The sequence below is a fragment of the Medicago sativa genome, chromosome 4 (assembly GCF_051527215.1).
Source record: "Medicago sativa cultivar Bolivia chromosome 4, Bolivia_mono, whole genome shotgun sequence".
Classification (NCBI taxonomy): Eukaryota; Viridiplantae; Streptophyta; class Magnoliopsida; order Fabales; family Fabaceae; genus Medicago; species Medicago sativa.
In genome coordinates, this window is record NC_140752.1 from 29,090,744 (window position 1) to 29,110,532 (window position 19,789).

At 32.9% G+C, this 19,789-nt stretch overlaps 1 long non-coding RNA gene and 2 pseudogenes across 1 annotated transcript; all 3 read left to right on the top strand.

Annotated features, from left to right (window-relative positions):
- The first annotated feature begins 2,523 nt into the window (after positions 1–2,523).
- LOC146927571 (uncharacterized) lies at positions 2,524–5,123 on the top strand. The gene is made up of 3 exons (XR_015008208.1): positions 2,524–4,001; positions 4,078–4,131; positions 4,738–5,123. It is a non-coding gene; the product is annotated as an uncharacterized LOC146927571 (long non-coding RNA).
- Positions 5,124–6,254: 1,131 nt separating this feature from the next.
- Positions 6,255–7,169, top strand: LOC146927572 (agamous-like MADS-box protein AGL80 pseudogene; annotated as a pseudogene).
- A 1,118-nt stretch (positions 7,170–8,287) lies between these two features.
- Positions 8,288–9,191, top strand: LOC146927573 (agamous-like MADS-box protein AGL80 pseudogene; annotated as a pseudogene).
- The last annotated feature ends 10,598 nt before the right edge of the window (positions 9,192–19,789 follow it).

Sequence of the window (19,789 nt, forward strand, 5' to 3'; positions counted from 1 at the left end):
TTGAAAAGAATTTCGTAACATCATTTTCCAATCTCTAAAGAAACAAATAAAATGGTTCAAGTAAATGAGTAAATATGTACGTTTTAATGGTATTAAATAATCAAGTTGATAGTTATAAATACTTGCCTAGGAACAACTTAACTTTTGCCAACAATATTGTCAGATTCGCCTTTTTAAATTTACCGGAAGATAGAAAAAATAGTACGTTCAAACTGATATCTCTTAAAAAATTTAACAAATAATTAAAATAATAATTAAATATCATAATGTATTATATATTAAAAATAAAAATAAATCGATTTCACCCATTCGAATTCAATTCAATGTTCTTGTAATGTATCTTTGTATTCTCTTTCAATATCCACCACAATTGGTTTAATTTCTTTCATTCTTCAAGGCTTACTTAAGTAAAATATATTTTATTGAATCCTTATTATTTTTAGTATGGAATGAGTGCGGAAGCTAGGAAAGTCAATTGGGTTAAGTGAGATAAGGTGTGTCTTGGTCGATATAGTTGTTGCTTAGGGGTTTGTATAATGCAGAATTTTAACTTATCTTTGTTACATGAATGGTTTTGGAGGCTAATATGGATCAATGAGTTTGCATTTTAAAGTTTTAGCTTCTTAGAATAGGTTGGGTGAGTTCATGTGAAGAGTGGGGACAGTTAGGCGTATGTGTGGTAAAATTACTTCCATGGTGTTAAAATAGGGGCTGAGATGGGGATTAGAAATTGGTTTGATGACAACTTGATGATAGTGGAGAGTAATGAGAAAAATACTCCTTTTTTTGCCCTGATTTGTGGTTTTAGAGTGGTCCTTTGTGTGATATATTTAGAAGGACTTTTGAGTTATATCAAAATAACTCTATGTCATTTAAGGAGATACGTTGGTTAGGGTAGGATGGGGTGGAGACGATGTCATAGAATTTTTCTTGAAATGAGGTGCAGGGGATATATTGTTATTTGTTGGACAACATTATTTTCAAGGCTAGCATTTTTTATAAGTTTCTTTAGAGTTGATCATATTGAATGGTACCTTGACAAAGGGGTATATCATCTAATGATGCAAGTGGAGCATGATGAACCTTTGGCTCTAAAAATTCTCGTTAGGAACAAAGTAGCTCCTCTAAATGTCTCTCTCTTTTCGTGGAGGCTCTTGAATATCTGAATTCTAACAAATGGCAACTTAGCTTGATGGAGTATTTAAAATATGGACTTATCTTTATGTTCTGGCAGATGTGAAAAAGAGGAAAATTATCTTTTTTATTTTTAGTGTGAATTCTTTGGTAGCATATGACATGATATTCTAAAGTGGTTGGAATTATTGTGTTCTTCCAATTAATTATTGTGAGGGTATTTCAGTGGTTCTCAATTGTTCCAAAAAAAAGTTTGTTTTAGTTTTCAGTTGATTTTGTTGACTTGCATTTGGATTATTTGGAAAGACAAAAATTCTTACATTTTTGTCACAAGAACCAATTTATGGTGTTGTTAGATAAATTTACAATTCTCGTTTACTGGTTACAAAATGCTAAGAAATTATGTACGTATTTTGAGTTGAAATGTTGGTGGAATAATCTTTCTACTTGTCTTGGTTATTCTACCTCATGATTTGGTTCTTTTGTATCTATGCATCTTGAACTTTGTATGTTCCTTTGTTCGGCACATCTTGTGCTTGAACGGTTTTTAATATAATTGATTTGACGTCTTTATACAAACAAAATCCACCCCAGTCAAGACACCAACTACATCAATATATAATTTATTTCATGTTGTTAGAAAGGGATGGGGGTTTGAAATTAGTTTGATGATAAAAATATGATTCAAATTACATTTCATGTCGTAAGAATCATTGAAAACATCATATGCAGTGTAAACGAATACATGTTTGTAGGGACCAAAGAAAATTTAGATATCTTGACTTTTGTGCTTATTGTAAAATTCAGTTTGTATTCATTGTGTGATGGTCTATACGAACCATTGTTGCAAGCAACATCAAATGAGGAAATCGTGAACACCATTCCCTCTTGGAGTTGCTCCTTGAAGTTGTAGATCAATGTTTTTCGTATAGATGCACCTATTCGATCACCCTAGATAACAAAGATTAAAACACTATTTTACACAAAAAAATACAAAAAACAAAAACGGTATGAAAAAAGTACCTTTCGATCCATTAGAACCAACTTCATAGAAAATGGTAGTTTTTTTATTTTTGTAGTCTTGAACAAACCAAGCACGAACAACCCTTACAACTAATGTCCACGATTGTTTTCTTGGCGAAACATCAGAGATAAAGTCGTGTTTCGTTGACATTTTTCTTTGCAATAGAAAAATTACAGAAATAACTTAGAATATAGATATCAGAGAACCAGAGAACAGAAAAAGAAGAACTATATTTTGTGATTGTTGTGTACTCGTACCGAAAAGCGTTTCTATTTATATAGAAAAGTAGTGCCATAACGGTAAATATCTATTAATTATTAATTTGACCGTTTTAAAATGAATATTATCAACGTATACTAAAAAAACTGTGTTTTCGGACGGAATTTTCGGACGGAAGCATATTCGTCTGATTTTTTCGGATGGATTTGGGACAGTTTTAACGGAGCGAAATTTTCGTCCCAAATCCGTCCCAAAATTGTCTGAAATATTTATGGCATGTTCAAACAAGGGTTGTTCCCACGAATTTCGCACGGATTTTCTTAAAAATACAAATCCGTCCCAAATCCGTGTGAAATTTTGAGACGGATTTCGGACGGTTAATATTTGAGGGTTTTAATTTGGAAAATTTCATATCCCGCTTTTCTCACTTGGAATTTTCAGTGTGTGTTCACCTTTTCTATTTAATCTGTCAAAAAAAAAACTTTCCCCTCTTTCACAACCCTAATGAAATCAATTTCTGAAGCTAATCAATCAATATCTTCCAAAAACTTTCTCAAACTCTTCATTCACGTTTTCAATCTCTTCAATCATGTCTCAAGCCCTTCAAGGTTTGCTTCTCTTCTCTTCAGATCTCAGTTTGGATTCTCAGTTTTTTTTTTTAATTTCTCCAGCTTTTTAAGGTATTACCATTCACTCTCTCTATCATAATATGTCTTCTCTTCAAGAAATCAACCATGTTCCCTTAAACTTGTATGATTTTTGGTTCAATTTTAGGGTTTACTTTGTTTTACTTATTAGGGTTTTTATTGTGCTTTACCACCTAGACATGGATTCAAGTTTGCTGTTGAAATATATAATTAAATTTTGGTCTTTCATTTAGTTAAGTTATGGGTTTTTTATATGGTCTGAGTTTAAGTGAGTGCTCTGACATTGTTTCTGCATAGTTTTATTGTTGAATTATCACCTAACATGTTACTCATGTTACTTTTGATCGTTTTCATGGTTTTCTTGGTTTGCCTGTTGAATTTGAACCGGAAGTTCCAAGAAGACCTCCTAGTGCCAGGTTGGGGTTTCTTTAAATTTTGTTATTTTCTGAAATTTTCTATCTTTCTTCAATTTTGAATGACCCTTCTTGTTATTCTGTATCTGTTATTCATACAATTGGAATGATGATAAATTTTTCTCCTTATGCCTTTGTTTATTTTGTACAATTTTTTGACACCGAGCTAAATGACAGTGAATTGTATACGTTTCCCTTGGAATACAGTTGGATATGTACTACTATTCCTTTATTCAATATTGCAAATTTACAGAACTAGTATCAGTATACTCGAGCGACTCTGGCATGTATGTTTTTTGAATGGAGTTGGTGCCCGACGGATTGTTTGATGCGGTAATATTGTTTTCTGTTTTAAGCACAATGTCATAGGTTTGTCCAAGTGGTGCTGCACTTTTTAATGCAACAATTCTGATTTTCTGCTGCTGCTGCTGATCGGCCTGTTTGCTTGCTGTTTTTGCCTTGAAGGAAGCTGCATTCTACTGGTCCTGAGATGGGTGTTTTTTTGCTGCTGTTTGGCGCAGACAGTGTGTTGTTTTTACTGTTACTGCTGCTATCTTCATTTAGGTGCTGTTATTTATTTTTATGGCAGTGTGTTTGCCTAGTTTATTTTAGTCCTAATCCTTTCCATGTTTGGTTTCAGACTATAGGGGTTTTTTTTATTGAGTAGGTGGTTAATGGGCATGATAATTGGCAGGTAAGTTCCTTCCACCATATACCTTACAGTTGGTTCAACATGAATTCAGAGAAAGTAATCTTATTAAAAATAACTATCTTTAACCAGTGTTGCACATGAAAATAATAATTATGTAAATTTATTCTATTTGTATTTCTGTTGATGATTGCATTTTCGTGTCAATAACAGCTTAACCTTAATATGGCTAATATGTAGTTTATGTTATGTATGAGTTTGATGTAGTAGGCTACTTGAGGGTGGTCCATATATATGGTACTTGCAGAGTCAATAATATTCCATCTGCTTGGTGATTTGATGAAATATAAATAGGACAATGCATACAGTCAACATATTAGAAATATGACTATAAAATCAGGAGTAAAAATGAAAAATAGGGGAGAATTATGCTTCACACACGTTGGCCAATAATATCTGCCATAGCATGAAAAATAGTCTTCACACACGTTGTGGTCCTCATGAAATTATGAATTGTCTAAGGGAGCTTAATTCTCATGTACTTTATCTAAGTGTTTTTTTTTTTTCATTAGTTACATGTAATTTACTGAACAATTAAAGACTCTTGAAAGTTTTGAATTGCTAACATGTTAATTGGGTGCAATTTTGTAGAAGTATTGTAAATGGCAACCTAAATATGATGCTAGGATTCGCCAAATTTTTGAAATCAAGGGAGAAGGTAGATTCAGAGGTATGATGTATCAAGAGAGGAAAAACTACGCAGAAAATTCCGAATACAGGCCAAAGTACATCTCTGAGCCAATTTAGAGGGCAGTCGTTGTCTCCCATATCCCTGCTTGTGCAGTTGATTGTGTTACTTTTATTGTTGAGTATTGACTAATGAACAAATTAGTCATGTTAGTTTGTGATATATTGTGTTAGAACATTGAGCACTTGTATGAATCTAGTTTACATAATTTTGTCAGACATTGAGCATTTGTTTACTCTTGTATTATTATTTATTTTTATTTGATTTAGTATGTATTATTGAATATAAATTTTACATATTGGAATTTATCTCAAATTCATTAAAAAATATTAATTGTGGCAATTTTGTAAAATGAAATAAAAAATTATAACCACGTCCGTAAAGCGTGGAAAATATTTTAAACCAAATTAAATCCGTCCGAAAATCGTTGGAAAATTCATCTTAAATCCGTCTGAAATCCGTAGGAAATCGAATTCAATTCCGTCCGAAATCCGTAGGAAATTAAATTCAATTCCGTCCGAATTTCGTTTGAAAGTTAGTCTAATAACCCACAACCGTGTCTGTGTGAAAACCGTGTGAAATCCGTCTGAAATATATTTCGGATGGAATTTGGGACGAAAATACGATTTGCGACGCGGTTGTTTCGGACAACGCCCTATTCGTCCGAATTCCGTCCGAAAATAGATTTTCGTCCGAAATCCGTGGGAAATTTCCGTAAATTCCGTCCCAAAACCGTCCGAAATTCCATCCGGAAACGACCTTTTTTTAGTAGTCATGTATTTAATATTATAAAATGTGCATTAAACGATTAGATTATATTACATGTAATCTACAAAAAAATTAACTTCATAACATTTGAAATTTAATAATATATTATTAATATTAAGTAATATAATTTTGTAACGAATAAAAATTAATTATATAACCTTAAAAACTAATTGTTACAATTAAATTTTTAATTAGTAGGTTACTGTCATAGTGTAACGGACCAAAATTCAAAATATAATTTATTCAAGTTATTTATTATAATTTTGTAACCTACCAAATTTTTAATGTACCATATAAATGTTAATCGAATAATAATTATATTAATAATTATTTGATTGTAACGTACAAACTTTTAATGTAACATATAAATTTTAATCGAAACAATTATTATATTAATAATTATTTGATTGTAACCAACTATGTATTTTATGTACAATTTAATGTTTAAAAAAAACGGTTTTCAATAATAATTATAATTATTAAGCTTGTATTAAAAATTAGGAGAAATATTTGGAACAAATGCCAAGTAGGATTACGATGATGTGGACATCTTTAGAGGAGAGGATTTTGGAATAGGCTATTTCTAAAAACTCTAAATTGTTAGTATAAAGATAAAGATAAACCAAAAATAACAAGACATTATTCACAACAAAAAAGAACCATAACAATCAAATTTTCTTCTCAATTCTCTTTTTCCATTGTTATTTTCACAACAATGACTGGGAAAAAGGTGAAACTTGCCTTCATTGTCGATGATGATTCTAGGAAAGCAACATACAATAGAAGGCGGAAGGGTCTACTGAAGAAGGTTTATGAACTAAGCACTTTGTGTGGAGTTGAAGCTTGTGCAGTAGTTTATGGACCCCATGAGCCTCAACCAGAGATCTGGCCATCACCACAGGGAGTTCAAACGGTGCTCTCAAAATTCAGAACAATGACTGGGCGGAAGAAGAGCAACAAAACGGTTGATCAAGAGACTTACATGAAAGAAAGGGTTCTAAAAACTGAAGATACAAAGGCATGATAATAAGGAGAAGGAGATGACAATGCTCATGAATCAATGTCTTTTTAAAAGTGAATTTATGCAGAATAATATGTCATTGGTTGATTCAAAACATCTTTGTTGGTTGATTGACCACAAATTGAAGGAGGTTGGTAGAAGGTTGGAAGCAGAGGATAATAGTGGTCAAATTCAAATCCAAATGCCACCACCATTTACATTCAGTAATGAAGAAATGGAAAGGATGGGTTCTGGCAATGCTGGAATGCCCATGAATAATGGCGACAACATTGAAAGTCAATCTTTTATGGGCTTGATGATGAATAGTAATGGAGATGAGTCGGTGCCCTTTGGCGAGGTCGATCCTAGAGTTTTGCAGAATCTACTACCTTAAATGAATACATGTATTTGTTTCGCATACTCTTTGAGGTGGATCTATCATAATTTAGTTCTGGTTTTAAATTTTATGATGATTTAATATATTTTTTTTTTTTTTTGGGTATGTTAAACACAATCATAAGTCATTATTATGTGATCAATCATTACATCTTTGATCCATATGCGTGATTTAGTCATCATGGGTGGCTTAGGTTTCACATATTTACTTATATGCTTTTAAATTACATTGTTTAAAAAAAACACTTTTACTTATATGCTTTTAAATTACATTGTTTAAAAAAAACACTTGTATGATTGAATAGAAAAGAGTATTGGTGTGTGGCTTTCAACGCTATTTTGCATTAACCATTTGTCTTGACTACCTATATTTAACTCTAAAATAAGTAATCATTTTTCTCATATATTATGCAGATCATGTAAAAAAAAAAAAAAAATTCTATTGGATAGTTACTGCACCAATCCACTACCAAAAAAAAGTTAATGCACCTATTTCGCACCTATAAAGGCCATTAGTCCTTTTTTTTTTTTTTTACCAAAACAAAATAAAATTACAAAATTTTAATAAAATCAATTATGATTAGGATCATGTGATCGAACGGTTATGATTAATAGAGAAAATAAAACAGAATCTCATTGATTGTGTATATGCATTAAATTATTATATCTGAAAATTGGTGTCTAAAGATTATCAATCAAACAAACAAGCACTTGTAATTTTTTTTGTCAAAAAATAAAATCACTTTAAAATTTGTATTAATAAACTCCCTGAAATATTTTTATTAATATACTATAAATATATAATACCATAACAGCTCCTTTTATACCATATTATACTATTAATATTTCTACCAAAAAAATATATTATACTATTAATATATGATATTTAAAACTAACGGCTCCTTTTAAAAAAAGAATAACTAACGGTAAAATGAAATCCTATTAGAATATATTTATGTGCATGAATCGATAGAGAGAAGAATTGTGATACATCCGTTCAAAAACAATATGATTTTTGATACATATGATAAGATAATATCATACCAGCTGTGTCATTTAAATTATTTACCATATTCTAAATTTATAAATTGAATGCCATAAATACAATTGCTTTTTTACATCCTACTTGGATGGTATGTCAATAATGTTACATTTTATAGCTCAAATGCCAGTTGGAAATTAGTCATCATACACCAAATATCATCTAGAAATCGAACCATGTATATCAAATTGGTCTATATAAACAAAAATTAACGAGACATTATTCACAACAAGAAATACCACAACAATCAACTTTGTTTTTTCAATTTTCTTTGTCCTCTACTCCTGTCACAACCATGGGTAGAAGAAGTAAGGTTAAACTTGCCTTCATTGTCAATGATGTTGCAAGGAAAGCATCATACAAGAAAAGAACGAAGGGTCTATTGAAAAAGGTTGCTGAACTTAGCACCCTCTGTGGCATTGAAGCCTTTGCCATAGTGTATGGACCTTATGAGCCTCAACCTGAGATTTGGCCTTTACCAGAGGGTGTCCAATCTGTGCTCTCAAAATTCATGACGATGCACGAGTTTCAAAAGTGCAAGAAAATGATGAACCAAGAGACTTTCTTGACACAAAGGGTCCTGAAGGCTGAAGAGAAATTGAAGAAACAAAGAAAAGAAAATAGGGAGCAAGAGATGACAATACTCATGAGTCAATGTCTTAATGAAGGTAAAGTTGTGCATGACAATATGTCAACAATGGATATGAGTTATCTTGCTTGGTTGATTGACCACAATTTGAAGGATGTTAGTAGACGTTTGGAAGCATGGGATAACAATGATCAAAATCAAATCATGGCTATTCAAAACCAAGTCCAACTCGAAATGGCGACAACAATACCACCACCACTTCTAGCAGCATCTAGGAGTGAAGAAATGGCAATTATGGGTCATGGCCATGTTGGGATACCTATTAATGATGATGACATTATGCAAAGTCAATTATTGATGGACTCAATGGTGGCTGGTAATGTGCAAGAGACAGTGCCATTTGGTGAGGTCAGTTCTGGACTTTGGTCTGATTTACTACCTTGAAGGATCTTTAATTTTCTCAATTTAGTCCCATTTTTTTATTTTATGGTGATTTAGTTTTTTAATTATTTCTTATGTGTGCGAAGATACAAACGTAATTCATTACGGTGTAATCTTAATTTAGTCCAAACTCTTGTGTTTATTTCAATAAAAAATCACTATTGCTTAAGTTCTATGTACCGGTTTACTTGAATAAAAAATCTAATATGCGTGTTGCTTTCAATACTTTTCAGGTATTCATTAATTTTAGCTACTAATAGCTTGTTAATAACTAACATTTATCGAATGATTTATCTCGTATATTATTCACCTCGTGTCAAAAAAAAAAACTATTCTTAGATTTAGTCACACAGAAATACATGTCTAAATTAAATGTCAACATTCTGTGCTGAAAATGCAGTTTTTATTTAACAGCCAAACTCAAGAAGAGCAACAGAGGGGGAAAAAGGAGCAAGTTTATTCATGGTCAAGTTTTTTGATAAGGGATATTTTCCAGCAACTAAGATTAAAAAACCAAGTTAAGATTCAATTTTTAGTTTGGAATTGGCGTTTCAAGATGAGAGTTTTCTTCTGTTGATTGTTTGTTCAGTTAATATTCCTATACACTCTAAAAGATAATTGACTTGGTGACAACAAAATTCCCTTGCTAAAGGTTACAAAACCGTTGACTTATAGGGACAGCAAAGTTTTGTAGGCAAAGTGTACAAAACCGTCGCTATAGGCCGAAATACCTATTCTAACCAACAGAAAATCATCGTCACAGTAGCCTATACCAGTGGTTTTTCAGATTGTTGGACAAAACACTAGTGCTATACCCATGGCTTCTTTCCATTTTATTGTTTTTTTTTTAATATTGATATACTAATACCAATGCTTACAAGCATGTCAAACTATAAAATAGTTAAAAAATATCAACCTCAGAGCACCATATAGTATTTAAATACATATGACACAATTTCAATTGTTACAGGTAAATTGGATCATATCATCTTCGTCAAGGTAAAATCGGCTTCTAATTTGTTTGTTCAAGGGTACTAGAAGCATTTTGAACTTATAGAAAATAAAATTATACAAGTTACAAACTCAACTTAATAGGCATTTCCATAAAATGGTTGTTTCTGTGATGAAAATCATGTTCCCACATTACTCAATTCCAATGGTACTGAAAACAAACCGTATAAGGTACTGATGTTGTAAACAGAAATGAGAGATCAAAACAAGAAAAGAGCTATAATGAAACATAGTATCAAAGAGGAGACACTTCCACTACTAAAACAACATAAAACAACAACAAAATGATATTTTAAGTGGTATTCCAAAACAAAAAACAAAAAAACAAATGAAATAAGAGAATATATAACCAACATGATGATCATATAGATGTTCAAACATAACCCAAAACAAATAAATATTTGGAGGACTCTTCTGACCAAACAAATAATTGTCAGCAAAGTTGTTTTTTTTTTTTATTCAAGTCCAAAGAATTCTGATAATTTTATACATAGGTCATCAATTCCGCATTGTATAAAAGGGGACATTAAACAAAACACCTGTTTTTCCTATTTTTAATCGTAAAGAGTATTCAAGTCATTTTATTGACATGAGTGTTCTATATCGGAAAAAATTCCAATTTCCGTATTAACATAGTGGTAGAAAGAATACTACATTGCGTCTAAACTTCAAAATGGTTAGCTTTAACCATGGTAATGCTCTAAAATTCTTGGTTGATAGTGAATCAAAGTAGATATACCTTCTTAACTATTTTTTGGTTTATTTAGTAAGAAGTCATTCGCCGGATCATGCACGTTTTTCTAGTTATAACGAAAAAAGTGCAGTTGGTTGGATCCAATCTATTCTTTGAAATAAACAACTCGCACACACTCTCTTTCCAAAAAAAATTAATTCACCTAACACTACGCTTAGATTTATTAGATTTGTTGCTAAAATATCGGTTTCACACCCGGAACTTCCGGCGGATGGCCAGTAAATGAAGCAAAGAAAAGAATCGGCTATATTTTTCATATGATCGCATCTCCTCTTATGGATAGACTAATTTTGTTTCTATGATTCCCAATTTTTGATTTTTCTATTCGTTTTTATATTAATTTAAAGTTTATTCTATAATATTTTCATTTCTTACTGATAATTAATATGAATTACTAATAAGAATATGAATATAATTAATAAGAATTTTATTCTATCTATTAGAGAATATAGAAAATATTTATTAATAAATATATTCTATATATTGAATTGGTTAGTCAATTGAAAGATTCCCCATAAGAATGATACCTCTTAGAAGTAGATACTAGTTCTTATGTTAATTGCAAAATATCTAGTTGTTTTCAATTCTAATTTTTTTTGAAGAAGATTTTCAATTCTAAATTAATAAAGGGGGCGCTCATTGAACTAAATAAAGGGACGGAAGAAGGTGGATCGGTATGTTAATCCGAATGAAGAATAAAGTATAGGAGTTAAATCGGAATATATATATATATATATATATATATATATATATATATATATATATATATATATATATATGAAAGGATAACAATAAATTGAGTTATCTTTATTATGTCTGTTAGAGATTTTTGATATAAACAATATATGAAATAAACTTTAGGTCTCTGATTAGGGGTCGGTCTTTATTGTTATCTTTACTATGTCTATTGGAGATTTTTGAGACTATGTATTGGTGATATCTTGAGTTGTATGATGACATGACTACTTGGAGACATGTTTTATTATGGATGATTGTTGAGGTGATTTTATGTTGACGTGCTGACGTTTTTATTCCGTTGTGATGTTTTAAGAAAATTATTTATGCATGTTTTGGTGAATTATTGGCGAAGTAACATCTAGATTCTTGATATGATTGTATCATTAGCGTAATTTATCGCTTTTAGAGTTTAGGGTGTTACATGATCAGCAGGTACAACTCAACAGGCAGAGGGATAAACCTTAATCAACCGAGATAGTATAGACCTTACATGTAATGATCACCTTGCGATTAGCAGGTGCAACTTGACAACTGATTAGACTATTACGTCCCACAAAGTCATCGCTTAAATAGCCCTTACAGTGGGGATCTCTTCAGCAGCCGAAGTGGGCCATGGCTCCCCCTGTATTTTGATATATCTACTAAATATGCAGTATTGCATATAATATTGCTTCCCATCCTAGTGGTAACATAGCTCTTTTAACATTTAACAACATGATTGTGGTCCGTTCAATCCCTGCTCACTCTTTTTGGTTTCTTTTTTCCTTTTTCTTATGCTAGGTTAAAACATAAACTCTCAAAACCTAAACCATTTGGTCCCTATAAAAACAAATTGTTGATTGTGGTCGATTCAATCCCTGTTCACTCTTTTTGGTTTCTTTTTTCCTTTTTCTTATGCTAGGTTAAAAAATAAACTCTCAAAACCTAAACCATTTGGTCCCTATAAAAACAAATTGTTCAAATCATTTGGCACCTCTAAGTTAAATTAATTATACCAATGTGTTTCAATTTTTGGCACCCCCTAATTTTTTTTTAAGATCCGCTACTGAGCCCTTACATGAATTATCTTGAATAAGACTTGACTGTTACGCAAATCCAACAAATGAATAGAGTGAATTTAAAGAATCCTAACCGCTGCTTACATTTTCTGCAACTAAAACAGGTAACTAGCTTTGTTGCAAACAAAATAAAATTGCAATCTCTTAACCCTTAACATTTTATTTTATTTTATTATTCAAAAATAAGTAACGGGAATTGTTTAGACGAAATGACAATCTATGTCGAGACGATACTCTACTTACCACTTTATCGTATCCACATGGATTGTCGTTTCGTCTAAACAATTCCCGGAAAAAACAATCTTCACGTCTAGAAGGTTAATCCAAAGAATAGTAGTTTGTCATATAATGATATAATCAAAGAGCCAAATAGGCTATAACACAAGTAAGATTTATTTCATGTCTCTCAATGGAAACATAAGTCATGACACTGATTATTCCCTAAAAGTTGTTTCTTTTATCATCTTAGTTTGATCATATTTGATACATATAGGCTCAATTCACAAAATAATGATTTAAGAGATTTAACAAATAAACATGAAAATCCAAACAAAAAACAAAACGTAAAAATAATAAAATTGGGCCGAAATAATAAAATCATGTTTCGGGTCTTCAGTGAACTCAGATGGCTTAAATTGCACACACATCATGGCAGAGTGATGAGTTCTACTCGTGGGTCGATTCCCTTTTCGAAAAATTATATTAATAGTCAATCAGACACCGGATGTCAAATCTGCAATATTTCCATTAAGTCTTTCTTAATTGCCACTTCGTCTTCAATACGTGGAGCTAGTCTTCCTACATCACCAAGTGTTGCGGACAACCATTGTATAATAAAAAAATTGACCAATGTAACATCACCGCCACTGTCAATTTGCACATATAATTCTACTAGATGAGTATCAAACTGCAATTTTGTGAAATAGAGCCTAAAACAATCCATTAATTTCAAATCAAACACATTCTCACACATATTGGAGAATACACATAATGAAGATATAACTTGCTCCCCAATCAACTGAGATATAGAGTGTTTTGTTACACTATAGTGTAGTATTACTATAGTAGCTTATCATGTACCTTCATCTTTGTATATAAACCTATTGTACCTTCATTTAAAAGTAATGAATAATCACTTTTCATTCATATTTTCACTCTCTTAATATGGTATCAGTTTCTTCTCCTTCAATGGAGGAGTTTGTTACGATCCATAACCGTTTTTTCTAACCAACTTCCGTTGCACCTTTTTCATCATTTCTTCACGGAATCTTCATGATTTTGTGCTTGATTCTACGTTTTTGTGCTTGATTTCTTCACAATCAAGCTTTGTTTCTTTGATTCTTTTGCTTTTTCGAAGCTACGTGCTTCGTCTTCCTCTTCTCCTTCTGATTTTCAAAGTTTTCTTCATACTATGTTTTTTCTTGCTTTTTCTCCATTGATTTTCATTGATCACGGCTCCTCGTAATCAAGGTCCCGATCAAGAATCCCCCTTCTCTTCTTCTGTCTTATACTTATATACACATAATGAGCCCGAAAATTATGCTGAAGCCACCAAATTTGATTGTTGGAAGAAAGCGATGCATGTTGAGTTGATGGCTCTTAAACAAACTGGTACTTGGACTCTTGTGAGTTTACCTCCAAATGTGAAACCCATAGGATGCAGATGGGTATTCAAAATCAAACGTAATACTGATGGAAGCATTGAGAGATACAAGGCGCGTTTGGTTGCAAAAGGGTACACACAAATAGAAGATCTTGACTATTTTGATACAATTTCCCCAGCTGCAAAGGTCACAACTGTCAAAATGGTTATTGCTTTAGCCTCCATTAAGAACTGGCATCTTCATCAGCTTGATGTTAATAATGCCTTTCTTCATGGAGATTTACAGGAAGATGTCTATATGTCTTTACCTCCAGGCCTTTCAGTTCAAAACCCTAACACAGTTTGAAAACTCAATAAATCTCTCTATGGTCTCAAGCAAGCAAGTAGGAAGTGGTATGATAAACTGACTTCTGTTCTTATTCAACACCACTATACTCAAGCTAATTCTGATCATTCTCTCTTCATCAAGCAAACTGGCACTTCTTACACCATTTTACTTTTATATGTGGATGATATTATTCTTGCTGGTGACTCTTTAGAAGAATTTACTTTCATTAAATCTATTTTGGACACTTTGTTCAAAATTAAAGATTTGGGACAGTTAAAATTCTTCCCTGGCCTTGAAGTGGCTCATTCACGTCTTGGCATTTCTATTTGTCAGAAGAAATACTGCTTAGATTTACTTGTAGATTCAGGAACTATAGGATCTAAGCATGCATCCACCCCTTCTGACCCTTCTATCAAGTTACACAACGATGGTGCATTGCCTTATCCAGATATTTCTTCATACAGAAGACTGGTTGGTAGACTACTCTATCTAAACACCACTAGACTAGATATTACCTATATCACACAACAATTGAGTCAGTTTCTTTCTGCTCCAACACAAACTCATCATGCTGTTGCATTGAGAGTTTTGAGATACTTGAAAAATTGTCCAGGCAGAGGTCTATTTTTCGCCAGAAATTCTCCTATTCACTTGCAAGGATACTCAAATGCAGATTGGGCAGGTTGTGTTGATACTAGGAGATCCATCAGTGGCCAATGTTTCTTCTTAGGGAACTCATTAATTTCTTGGAGAACAAAGAAACAAGTAACTGTTTCTAGATCCTCTTCAGAAGCTGAGTATCGGGCTCTATCTTCAGCCACTTGTGAACTTCAGTGGTTGATTTACCTTCTCCAAGACCTCCATATTTCCTGCACCAGACCTCCTGTTCTTTTTTGTGACAACCAGAGCGCTCTGCATATAGCCACTAATCCTGTGTTTCATGAACGCACAAAACACTTGGAGATTGATTTCCACATAGTGAGAGAAAAACTACAGTCTACAATCCTCAAACTTCTTCCAGTTTCCTCTCAAGAGCAAATTGCTGATTTCTTCACCAAGGCTCTTCATCCTCAACCTTTCACTTTTCTTTTATCCAAGATGGGCTTGCTGGATATTTACCAACCTCCAGCTTCTGGGGGGGCTATTGGAGAATACACATAATGAAGATATAACTTGCGCCCCAAGCAACTGAGATATAGAGTGTTTAGTTACACTATAGTGTAGTATTACTATAGTAGCTTATCATGTACCTTCATCTTTCTATATAAACCTATTGTACCTTCATTTACAAGTAATGAATAATCACTTTTCATTCATATTTTCTCTCTCTTAATAACACACACAAAAGATGATATAATGCAAAGAGGGAAAACTAACTTCTAGTAAATTCAGGAAGACACTTCCACTGCTAAAGTCTAAAACAACATAAAACAATGACAAAATGATATTTTAAGTGGTATTCCAAAACAAAAAAACAACAAAATGAAATAAAAGAATATGTAACCAACTTGATTATCACATAGATGTTCCAACATAACCCAAAACAAACACATATACATAAGTTCTATTGATAACGATCGTCAAGCCACCATAATAAACAATAAGATATAAAATTCATCACACTAGAATGATACATATGCCCTTCTACTATATCTCATATGAGCATCCCCGTAAAAAATTGAACTAAAATCCAGCCACCAATAAGAGTACCCCGCAAAGCTTTTTTCTTCAACACTCAAACATTTTTTTGCTCAAAAAAAATAATAATATTACTTAAATAATTTATAGGCAATATTATTTATTGGTTCCTATTTCTGCATTCTCTGACAATTTTGTTCTCCTTGAATTTGAAAATGGATGTTCCTCGTTCCTTTTTAACCTAATTATTTTTTAAAGAACCATTCATAATTAATTTTATTTTCACTTTATACTCTAAAATTCATTCTCCCCTAACTTAACCATTTCACTAAAGCGCCAGGCGCATGCCAGGGGGCGCTAGGCGCCTCAGCCTGGCAGGAACATGCGCCAGGTGCATGGCTCTAAGCGCTATTAAAGGGGTGCCATTTTTGCACCATTTTGTAGTAGTGTAGGCGCCACGTTTCTTGCAAAAAAAAGTCACTTTTCATGACTTTTTCGCCTCTGGAAGCCCATGTTTTTAGATTAAGTTAAGTGGAAACTTTCCCTATACCTCATTCCTCATTTGCAAGTTCTCGTTCAGAATTGGAGCAGTTCAAGAGGAAGGCGATGCTAGGAACCAAGGAGGAGTTCTATCTTCTCCTGTCTTTTTCTACGACATGTTTTTATCTTTTTGTATTTTGTCTTAGATATTAATACGCTAGGGTTCTAAGATTAACCTGATTTGTTTTGCTGGATAATTATTTAATTTAATGTCATTTATTTTAGTATATTTTCTGTTCGCTATTAAGTTTTATTTGGATTAATTTATTCTGGCGAAGTGCAACCCTATATTAGGTAGTTAGGTTGTGACAACACCTAACATTGCTATTACTATCTAGATGCTTATATCTTGATATTTATATCCTTATATTAATAACTACCTGTCTAGGAAGTAAGTGATTAAGTAACTAGACGAAAGATACCGAAACCGAGTTGACCCTAGTAGTAAGTACTTAGGAGGTGACATTGCTAATATTGAGTAAAATATGTTGAACCTAGGATGTAACAAGTTATTTAATCAGGGAAACAAGCACCAAAGGGAGTAATCCTCGTAAGGCCATTGTCCTCGACCTCTAGGTAAGGTAGAAGTTGATAGGGCTCCGCGTTTTAAGAACTACTTAGGGGAGAAGGATAGTGTGCTATGAGTGTCCTAAGATTCATAGATGGGAAGACCTTCAGGAACATTGGCCTTCATTGCCTCTGGAAACCTAGGAACACCAATTGAAGTTTATTCTTCAATCACCTTTGCATTAGCAAGACCCCACTCGTAAGGATCACCGTGCGATCAGCAGGTGCAATTAACCATCAGAAGGAAAGGCCTAGATCAACTGACATAGTATAGACCCCACACGTGAGGTTCACCATGAGATCAGCAGGTGCAACTTGACAACTGACTAGGTTAGAACCTCTCAACGACCTTATCACTTCTATAGTTTACTTAAAATAACTAAGTGTGACATGACTGTTATTTAATATCCAAGAAAATAAGTAGGGGGATTCAAAGAATCCTAACCGCTGCTGACTTTTCTGCAACCAAACAAGGTTACTTGCTATGTTGTAAACAGATAAAAATTGCAATATCTAACCCTTAACTCTTTAATTCTATATCATCAACTTAAAATAAGTAACGAGAATTGTTTGGACGAAACGACAATCCTTGTGGATACGACACTATACTTATCACTTTATTACTTGGTAAACAATTTGGTACACTTGCCTAATCCGACCATCCGGTATTAAGCTGTAGGTTGAGTAAAGAGTTGTAAGGTCTTGTGTGTCTTAGCAAAAGAACTTGTGAGCATGTTGAGGTTATAGAATACAGGTTGTAGTTTTTCCAGGGGAACAAGGTTGTACGGTGCAGGAGTTGAGAAGGTTGTCTCAAACATCATATTGGAAAACTCTCACACTTGTGAGGAGTGGACTAGCGCACATTGGATGAACCACTATAATTCATTTGTGTCATAATCTTCTATCCATATACTCTTTATTTACAGTATACACTTCACACACACTTATACATCTTTGTTTTTATGTTTTATACTAACACTTCAAAATATTCTGAAGTCTGCTTAAACTTTGTCCTTCCAAGTTTTAACTTGAGAAGTATTTTTAAGAACATGATTAAATTTTAAAAAGGGTCATGATTCAACCCCCCCCCCCCCCCCCTTTCTTGTGACTATTATATGTACTTCATGTGAGTGAACCTCATTTGCATGGAGGAGATGGTTTCACCATCCTCCATGTGAAAGAGCTCATATTGTTGGATGAGGGTGTTGACTTTTTATTTCTTAACATCCACGGTACCATCATAGAGAGTTTCAAAGGCGTCCCACATTTACATAACATTCTAACAATGTGAGACCGAGTTATACTAGTTTATGCCATTGGCAGAAATGAGTATATTCCTCGCTCTCAAATTGAATTTAGACATATTTTGCATGACGTCGTCAACATCGACTTGCGGTTCAAACCGGCTGTTGACAATGACATTCCAAACATCCATATCGACCGATTGAATTTAAACACTCATAAACTCTTTCCAATAGTCATAATTTTCATCGTAAAAAACATGAGCTATATTGTAAGCCTCCTTTGGCTCTTTGTTCATCATATCGACTCTTCCGGTAGTTAACCGTTAGTGAAGAGACAAAGATCTTTTTGCCACTCAGGAAGTGCGCTAGAGGGGGGGGGGTGAATAGAATTTTCTGATTTCAAAAGAATTTGCGAAAGCATGAGTTAATATCATTTATGATTATTGAATCATGTTTGATGCTGATAGAAAAAGTAAGACAATGATGGAAAACAAAGATTCAAATATGAATTGAGAGGTTCAATATTGAATCTTATAATACAATTTAACAATCAACACACACATTCGAATTGAAAAACTAAACTATCTCAAACCAAACCTATTAACAAAAAATCACACTAACAACAAATGAACGCAAGATATATGAATCAATTGCTTGAAGCTTAGTTTCAAATTTGATTGTGAGAGAATTGAATTGAAAGAATCTCAATTGATGTAATTAAGATTAGGTAATGTAAAATAGTGAATTCATAATCAAATTAAGATAGCTTCACGCAATTAATTCATATACAATTATAATGCGAAAATCGAAAAGGATTGGGAAAGGAAAAATACTGAGATTTATAGAGGTTCCACCTTTTCGTCCTTGACAGGGGTGCATCCTCCCTTCGTGATAGAAAACGCCTCTATCACGATCTTCCACTATTATGGAAAATGTTTACAAAGTATGATTACAAAGATTCCTTTCATCCCATAATCTTCTATGCTAAGAAATCACACAACATCCAATCTTACAGACCTCTTGAAAGTGGACACCCACAAGGTCTTCGAATCTCAAGCTTCCATGCAATCCCTAGAACTTCTACTCTGAGAATTCATCTTTGCTATGTCTGAAGCTCTGATCCCCTTGAATCTTTGTATAGTTGAGAAACAACCACCAAAAAGCCCTTTGGAGGTGAAAAGTGCTTTCTTTTCTTCAGGTCCTTGATCTACCACCAAGACCCTTGAGAGAAATAAATC